Consider the following 10,153-nt stretch of genomic DNA (forward strand, 5'->3'; position numbering starts at 1 on the left):
CACCGTCTTGACCATAACTAATTCATCCGGAGTCCGTTTTTGACGTTCTTTACCTCGTTTTGAAGGTCTTGACATCCACCTTCCCAAAAAATAATACCATCACCATTTGATTCCATCAAATTTTTGGAACTTTGGCATCTTTGCCTAGGGCTTCCACCACAACCTCCGCATCACCACCACCGACTTCCGCAACCTAACCAATTTTGTTCCCCATCGCATTAGTGGTTGCTTGACGAGTGATTTGAGTCTCCTAAGGTGTCTAGGCTACTTAGGGACGGTTGCTTCTTCATCAACCAGCACCACCACTTCCGCATAGGCTTACCAACCATACACTTCCACCATCCCAACTCAACCCAATTTTGTTAGTGTTGTGAGTTGTGTCTCCTAAGGTGTTTCGGCTACTTAGGGACCGTGCTTTCAAATCCGACACCGTGTATAGCCAACCTTACCCTCCACTTCCGCATTGCCTACATGTATAATCCATCATTGCACTTCCACAAAACCACCACCGCATTCCCGCTACCACCATTTGACATTTGAGATTTTGAGTTCGTGGTTTTTCCGTTTCCTAAGGTGTTTTGGCTACTTAGGGACGAGTGTCCATCATCTTGGTATCTCCATCAAGATCACCACCACTCATCATCGACACGGACAGTAACCTCCATATCATCTTGGTATCGTGGTATCCCTCCATTGTATATTCCCTTGCCATTGCATTGATAACCCCTAGCCCATTTTGCGTCACTTGCCTATCGAGACTAGCCATTTGAGTATTGCCGGCAACGTTACTTGTGCACATTAGTGATCTACACCATACATTGCATACCATACCATATCATATTGGTATCATAGCATCTCGTGTGCCTCAAGTTTGTTCCCGCATATACACAATAGCTATCTTGGTTTGTGCATTTCGCAAAGTGGCCATAAAAAAAAGAGAATAAGCTTTTAAGCAAAGAAAAAGAGTGAACAAAGAGCTTGTAAGCAACTGCCATAGCATCATACCACATTGCATAAGATTGTCATATCCGATCATCTTGGATCATACCACCGGAACATCATATACATAGCATACTTGGGATAGAAGTCGTTGCATTTTTCTCTCCTATAGGTTGTGCACAAGTGTCGTATCCGCCTATTGAGCAATCATGCTAGCGTCTCTCTAGAGTTGTTCAACAAGAGCATTTTCCGTCAATTCCACATTTTGAGCTCATCCTTGGTTGCACGACCCCATTTATCTATCCGTGTGTGTGTTCCTGTGTGCCACATATTGCTATTGGTCTACTTGTTACACTTGCGAATTTGTATATCTCTTTCAACATTATTGCCTCCTGCTAACATTTTACATCTTTGTGCCACTATCCTCACCGAGCTCCACCATAAGCCTTATTTGTGTAGGTGTGAGAAACCGACAAGAATTGGTACCAATTGTGCTATTTCCTTGTCCACATTGGAGTGATCATTGATCCACTTTCAACTTCGGTCAAGGTACATTTGGTATTCGTTCTTCTCTTTCTCCCACTCATATTTGCTCGAGTCTTGTGATGGATAGGCAAGGCATTTCATCTTCGATATACAACAACAACGATGAGTTTGATGCCATGCAAAACTCCACCGATGCCAAGATGCAAGCTCAAATGGAGGAGATCAAAGCCCTCATCAAGTCCTACAAGCGGTCTTCCTCATCTTCGAGAAGACGCTCAAGAGCACATGCCTCTGAGACACCATCTCCGGCAAGGTCACATCAGCATTGACACCATCACCACCATGAACGTGAAGGTCAAGATCTCAACACCAACAACCGCTCAACGACTTCACCATCGCCCTTGGCATCTTCGCCAAGCGACTTCAAGGCATCTTCGCCTACGGACATACGGCATCTTCGCCCACAAGCACTTCAAGAGAAGCTCCCCAAGCTCAAGTCCGTGACTTCCACGAGCTACTATGACCTCGACATCGACCATGAGATTCCTTTCTATGGGACTCAAGAACCCGAGGAGTATCTCGAGTGGGAGCGTTTGATGGACGACTACCTCAAGCTACATCAAGTTCCTCCCGAAGATCAAATGAAGTGCGTGACAAGGAACTTCCACGACTACGCGTCCACATGGTGGCTTCACACACCTTCAGAGACCTACGACATGAGTTGGCCCAAGACGAAGAGAGCTTTGCGGCATGAGTTCGTGGCCCCAATCTACATGGAACAACTTCAACGCCAATTGGCGAACACCATCCAAGGATCCAAGTCCATCGACGAGTACTTCAAGGAGATGAAGAAAGCGTTGCGACGAGCTGGCGTGGACAACCCCATTTCAATGATGTTCCACTTCATGATGGGATTACACAAGGACATCTCCAAGACAATCTTCCTCGAGAACTACAAGTCCCTCGATGACAACTACATTGGTGCTCTCAAGGCGGAACAAGAACTCATGAAGGCCAAAGCTTCTCCACCCCAAGCTCACTTCACGACGACCAAGCTCCATGAGAACGAGCATGAGGCTAGTACCACCAAGATGTCCAAGCCCGATGAGCTCCAAGAAGATGCTCCCACGTTTGACTTCACCGCCATCCCTCTCTGTGGCATTGATGATGCCGAGTCCTCCATGACTCTTTTTCAAGATGGTGCGGCGACGAGTACAACTACGGAGACCCTCAAGGACCAAGCTTTGGAGGCAAGCGACATGGTGACGAGCAAGGATGATGCTTCCATCTTAGGAGGCGAGAGTGAAGATGTGCCATCTTCAGCCTTCATCCATGGCGATGATATGGTTGAGCATGGGATTTTCCCTTCGACCACGGCGACGTATGATAACTTGAGTGACTTTTGCCACCATATTGAGAGTGAGAGTGACTTCACCACTAGCCCCATATATGATGTGTCTCCACAATTCCCATGTGAGGAGAGCCACAACCCCCACCTCTTGAGTGAGATGAGTGACTCCACCATATGTGAGTTTGAGCGCACCTATTTCGAGGAAGTGAGTGAACCACCACATAGAGAGAGTGACATAGTTGATAGGTCATGTGAGGCCACTTCCAACACTAACGACTTGACCTCTACCTCTATTGTGTCTTCTCATTTGGTGTTAGGTCCCATATATGATGACACACCGATTCGCGACGACTACGTCCTACCTTTGGACGAGACGATGGTCGTGGTGGAATATGATGCACCCCCCACATGTTTCCATCACAATGATGATCTTGACCACCATTCGGTCTTACCCACCACACCTACACCACATGAGTGGAATGACAAAGGTAACATAGGTGAAGGTGATGCTCTTGTCCCACTAGTGGACTATTATTACATTGATTGCTTGCATGATGTTGATCAACCTATTTCCATGCTTCATACTAGTGTGACTTCCCCATGCGATGATTTACCCATTTATGATGAGTATGATGATTGCCATGTGGAGTCTATTAGTTGTGATGCCATGTTACATAGGATTTCTTGTGTTAATTCTCTCGGTCACATCATGTTTGACAATCCGATTGACTTGTCATATGCTATGCATGAGATCAATCATATGTCATATTTTCAATCTCTTCATAGTGACTATGCATACGCCATTAAAATTAACCCAATTTGCACATATGGCATAGATGACAAGCCTATGGTTATTGGCATTTGTTTCTCTTGTGATGATATTGATATGCTTCCTTTGCATCATTTATCTCATTTGCCATGCCATGACCACCTAGCTTCGGATATGCATTGTTTTGGGTGTTGCCCATTTTCTCCATATGATGTTTCCAATATTGCTCATGAGGAGACCCCCATAGTTTCCTCATACATTTTAGGAGATTTTGATCCATCCAATCCATTGCATGATCCTCATACTTATGTGCACAATATGCTCCCCGTGAATAAAAATGTTATTGTTGTGCCACACACTTGCTATACTTGTATGCTCAATTTGCATCCCCATCATGTTATACATAACAAAAATTCTTTCATGATGGATGACATGTTCTTATACCATGCATCAAATTTCTTTGAGCGATGCTTATCTTGTGCTAACTCTCACGTGCACATACACATCATGATGGATGATGTGTACATTTACCACACACACAATTTCTTTCACTTGTGTCTCTTTTGTGTAGGTACCCATGAATACTTGTCAACCTCGCAATCCCACGAGTTGACAAAACGAGCTCTAGAGAGCAACGATGACATGGGATCCCATGGAGTGTCTTTGCCACCTCTCTCTTCGTGTAAAGACTTCGCGCATTCCTTCTACATGACCCTCATTTGGCTATGGGTTATTGTCCACTACATATTCTATGCCCATCTTGCCATGTTCACTTTGCATGATATGCTCATTACTATGCTTTTGCCATGCATTTGTGACCCATGCTTTGCATTACACATGATGATTGATTCTCATACTTGTATGTGTATTTGCAAGCTTGGTGGAGACATTGCTTGTTATTGCCATGTTTGCTTTGTGCCCCATGCCTATGATGATACTTTCATCTTGCTTTGTGTTCGTGGTTGCGATATGTCATGTGCATTGTCTATGTCTATTATTTGCTCACATGACATGATTGCCATGATTTCCTCTAGTATGTTGCATCTTCGCACTACTAGTTTGCACGACTTGATTCTTATGATTTCTTGCCTTGTTGCATCACCCATGATTCATACTTGCTCCTTTCATGCGGTTGATGACAACCACCTACATGTTTTGCACATGATTGTCATTGCTTCTTGTCATATATCTCCATGTGTTGCCTCTATCATGCTAGATGATTTCCCATGTATTGAGTGCACCAATGATTTTAGTTTTGCTAATGAGATTGCCCCCATAGCATTCTCGCATATATTTGGAGATTTTAACATATTTTTTGTGAAGCATGCTTGTCTTCCTTCTTTGCACCATATACCTCGTGCCATGAATATTGCCATTGTTGCATCATATTATTCATGCACTTGTGCTTCTAATGGTTATGTGCAAGAGAAGAGAACCATCATGATGGATGATGTGTTTATCTAGCATGCGCATACGTTCTTTGTTTTGTTGTGTGCATGTGTAGGAAACTTGGACCTCGTGTCAACTTCCACGTCACGTGAGTTGACCATTCGAGCTCTTGAGAGTGAACCACCTTCTACCATGACGATTCTACATTGCACTTGCTTGTACTTCGGCATTGTGAAGGACGCACAAGAACATGCTTTCAAGGTGATACCCTTCTCTTTTGAGAACCCCCAAACCATGAGCATTCATATTGTGGATCATACTACTTGTGTTGCTTGCACCATGCGACTTATTTGTCATCTTGGACCCCTTTCTTGCGCACATGTTAGAGATCTTGCTTCCACTTGTCATTTTCAAAATTCCATGCATCATGATATATATGCCTTGTGTGTTGCATCCAATTCTTGGATTACTTGCTCCTATCACAGTTTGGTTGCAACAATGTCATCACTTCACATATGCCATGTCCCATTGATTGCTACATGCTTGCCTTGACTGCCTCACACATGATGAACAATTGCTCTTTCCATTGTGTTGAGTGCCACATGATATTCACTACACCCAATGCACATTATGCTTGGATTGTCTTGCACTTGACCCATGTGTTTAGACACTTCATTTTATTTGGTGTTGTGAATGATTCCTATGCCTAGCATAGACCTTTCATTGAGCAATTTTCCCATGCTTGCTATGATCTTGAGGTAGATGCTTATTCTCTTATTACACATATTTGCATCACTACCTCACATTTACATGCTTGTCCACATGATACCTTTGATTGTGCTCAATTTATATGCTTATATGCCATGTCACAATCCTTTGTCAAACCATATGCTTTGCATGATGACGACACTTGTTTGGTGAATCACCTCTTGAATGCTTGGTTTTGCACTAACGCTAACCACATTTGTTTTTCCAAGTGTTTGTTGTCTTTGCTACTTTTGAAGGAATCCCAAGATGGTGCGACATTGGAGAGTGCCCATTTCGAGCTTCAAGATGACGAGAACTTGGTGATTAACCACTCCTACACGGCGAGGCCATCTCTTTCCCATGGTGATTTGGATTTCGATCTGAGGTCGGATCTTTCCCAAGGGAGGGGAGATGATGCAGAGCATCCTATGGACATCACCATGTCAAGAGTCCGTTTGGCAAGTGACACGTGCGACATCTACTTCACATACATAAAGGTGAATCATCTCCTTTACACGTGCTCACTTAACCCCTTCGAGGATGGTATACTACTTGACACCCCTCTCGTGTGCGTGCATAGGTATTGTCGGAACACTACAGACGATGAGGAGGAGTGCAAGCGCCAAGGAACAACTACACCATCCGCGAGGGAAGCATGGAAGCGACGACGGAAGAAGACGGAGACAGCTTCCAGGAACCGGACATCCGGCCCCTGGATGTGTCACCAGCAGCAAGGAGCCAGCGGCCAAGTCTACAGGGGCCGGACATCGGGCGACCAGCTCGGACATCCGACGCGTCCCGAGCCCCCGGACATCCGGCCTCCAGCCCAGAAATCCGGACCCTGCCATTCCAGAGAGCAACAAGGTTGGACCCTGCCAGCCCGGACATCTGGCCCCAGCTCCCGGGCATCCAGGGTCTCGGGAAGGCCCAGACATCCGGCCCGACGACCGCACATCCGGCCCCCCTACCTGCGTGCAGCGCATCTGGGCCGTGGCCCATGTACCCCTTCACCCCTTAGACTATATATACTCCCCCTCCACCTATGTTTTAGGGTTAGCATTGGTTTAGCTCATTTTAGAGATAGAGCATTGCTCATCCACATCGGATCTACTCCACGAGAGAGACCGCGGCCTCTACGAAGAAGATCCCTTTGGATTCAAGACCTCCTTTCGGAGAAGAACTTCAAGACCTCCTCACGGAGAAGACCGGTTACCGTGTATCGTCCCTAGTTGATCGTGCATCGTGTATCTTACTTTATGTACTCGAGGATCTAGCACATGTGTGATCATACTTGTTGGTTTGAGTGTTCTCTTGTGTTCCCCTCGTGATTTTCCCCTCGTTTCCCTCCTTGTGTTCTTCGCGGGATCCGCTCCTTTCGTGAAAGATCGGGCCACTAGGGTTCTACCCTACATCAAAATGTTCACGAATACATCGAATATTCTCGAGTCATTCATTTCCACCACAAGAAAGGAGGTGCCGATATATTCAAGGCGTTGCAACATATAAAGGCGAAATCACACAAGCTACGCACAAATTTGGTTGATTTTGGTGGAACTGCACAAAAAGAACAGGTGGTTTATTTAGCACAAGGTGCCATGTCAATGTCCGAACTTATGGCAAACCCTGCCCATTCCACAATCGTAGGCATTTGATATTTTGGAATGGGTAAACCTTGTCAAAGTTTGCACATTGATGTAAGAAAAACAACACGCATTTGACATTTTGGAATGGGACAACCTTGTCAAATTTTGCTCATTGATGTTAGCAAGAAGGCATGCGTTTGATATTTTTGAATGGGACGCCCTTTGCTGTTAGCAGCATCTATCGATTTTTCTTTATTCTTTAGTTGTGAAGTAAATATTGGCTCTGACATGTGAATTGCTGAGATGCATAATCATCGATTGTTTTGAATGTTCTCTATGAATTGTCAGGCATGTGTGTTGATTGCAATGTACAGGAACGCTAAATTTTGTACTCCCTTTGTTCCTTTTTACTTAGCATATTAGATTTCTTTCATGTCAGTTGATTTTACATTGTGAATGTTGATACTTTTTCTGTAAGATTGGTCAAAGTAGAGATACTTTGACTTCAGACCAAACTTATATGTAGACTAAAAATCACCGGAGGGAGTACATGTGAAACTGCTGCAAATGAGGTGATCACCCTGGGAATAATGCTAGCATGTATTGTTTTGCATGTTCATCCAATGCCAGTGATACAAGAATTCAAACAAATCGAACTAAATTCATTCATACACTGCCGGATTTCATATAAAGATGCCGAATTTCATTACATTTCATACATTCTTCAACTAAAAAGGGGTGCGCTGGAGGTATAATTAATTAAAAGTAGCACACGTGTCTGGCTGAGCCGAACAGAAGCTTCTTCTCAAGTGGACTGAGCTTCAGTGACATAACAGCAGGTGCAGTTGCATCACTTACATGTGGGCTAGATGCCTCTTGGGCCCACATGCCAGTGACCCAACTGCACTTGCAGTTAAGTAACTGTAGCAGCGTCCTTCTCCAACATAGCTCTCTGACTCCACGTCGCCGCCAAGAAGCTAATCGACCGTCAATGGTCAACCCACCTAGCTTGGCTTCAACCGAAGGGTAGCAGCAGTGGCCTTACTTGGACCCGAGTGGCGACGACCTACCGTGTTCTACTCTTCCTTGTTTTCTGTGTGGGGCGGCCTCGTTGGCAGCGAGGCGGGGCCTCGACGGAGCTGGCGATGTCCTCTGTCTCTTTGCCGGCGGGGCGGTGCCTTAGTGGAGCGAGGGAAATCCTCCCCCTCATTGCCGGCAGGGTGGGGCCCCGGCTGAGCCGGCCATGTCCTCTGCCTCGTTGTTGGCAGGGCGAGGCCTTGGCAGAGCTGGCGGTGTCCTCTCGCTCGTTGTTGGCGCCGCGGGGCCTCGGCGGAGCCGGCGGTGTCCTCTGCCTCGTTGTTGGCGCCGCGGGGCCTCGGCGAAGCAGGGCCTCGTCGACACCAGTGGAGCGGGGACTTGTCAGAGCCGACATTGTCCTCTGCCTCATCCTCTGTCTCACCAAACAGCGCCTCGCCTGCTTCATCACCCTCTTTCTGGGCGGTCGCAGCCTCTGCCACCAGCATGCGGTATCGCCAGCGCTCGAGGCGGCCCTTGCGGGCAGAGCGGTACGAGTCGAGCAGAGCCTCCTGCTCCGCCTGCTCCGTGGCGATCTGCTCCTCTGCCTGCAGGTGCTCCTGGAGGAGATGGTGGTTGTAGGCGGCGTCGACCTACGCCTCCTGGAACTGCTCCTAACGCTTCTGCCTCACCGTGTCCATGTATTGGGCACGGGCCTCGCCGATGGTCATGGTGCAATGCACCAGCGAGGATGGCGCGCAGGAGGGGTGATGCGGAGCATCCTATGGACATCACCATGTCAAGAGTCTATTCGGCAAGCGACATGTGCGACATCTACTTCACATACACAAAGGTGAATCATCTCCTTTACGCGTGTTCACTTGACCCCTTCGAGGATGGTATACTACTTGACACTCCTCTCGTGTGCATACATAGGTATTGTCGGAACACCATGGACGAGGAGGAGGAGGGCGAGCACAAGTGTACAACTACACCATCCGCAAGAGAAGCATGGCAGAGAAGGAAGAAGAGGATCCGCCCTGTCCAGGACGAGCGGTACTACCACCCAAACCAAGCAGTACAACCGCCGAAGGTCCACAAGCCGCACTACCGGCCAACTTCCGTTCTACTGCCGATCAACCTGACAAACTCCTGTGATCGAGCGGCACAAGTCCGGTACTACCGCCTATACAAGCGGTACTACCGCTGAAGTGGTACTACCGCCCTGCCTATGCGCAGCCGCGGGCCTTTGGCCATGTATCCCTCTCCCATTTACCCCTTCGTGGCTCGGACTATAAATGGACCACCTCCACCTCACTTATAGGGTTAGCAAAGTAGTAGCTCATTTAGAGATAGAGCTTTGCTCATCCATTACGGATCTACTCCACGAGAGAGACCACGGCCCCTCTTCGGAGAAGATCCCCTTGGATTCAAGACCCCCTCTTGGGTGGGCCCCTTAAAGACCTCCTCATGGAGATGAACCTTACATTGTATCATTCCCTTTGTTGTTCATGTACCTTGTGGATCTTGTGTGTTTGATTGTCTAGTGAATGTGTGATTGGACTTGTTCTTGAGTGTTTCCCCTTGTGATTTGTCTCCATTCTTCCCCGTGTTCTTTGTGTTCTTCATGGGATCCGCTCCTTTCATGAAAGATCGGCTCCAAGGGTTCCTACCCTACATCATCTTGGTATCGGAGCCAGGTTGATCACGATTTCAGAGCGTCCCCTCTTTGTTTTCTAGCCTATTTTTGTTGTGTTCTTCCCTAAATTTGAAAATCCCCACCAAAAATAGCCCCAAAAATTTGACCCCAAAATCATCCTTTTCCGCCCCAAAATCCACCCCGTTTCGGATCTGCGATTTTTCCCGACACCAGCG

This window comes from Triticum urartu, chromosome 7, assembly GCF_003073215.2.
Source record: "Triticum urartu cultivar G1812 chromosome 7, Tu2.1, whole genome shotgun sequence".
NCBI lineage: Eukaryota > Viridiplantae > Streptophyta > Magnoliopsida > Poales > Poaceae > Triticum > Triticum urartu.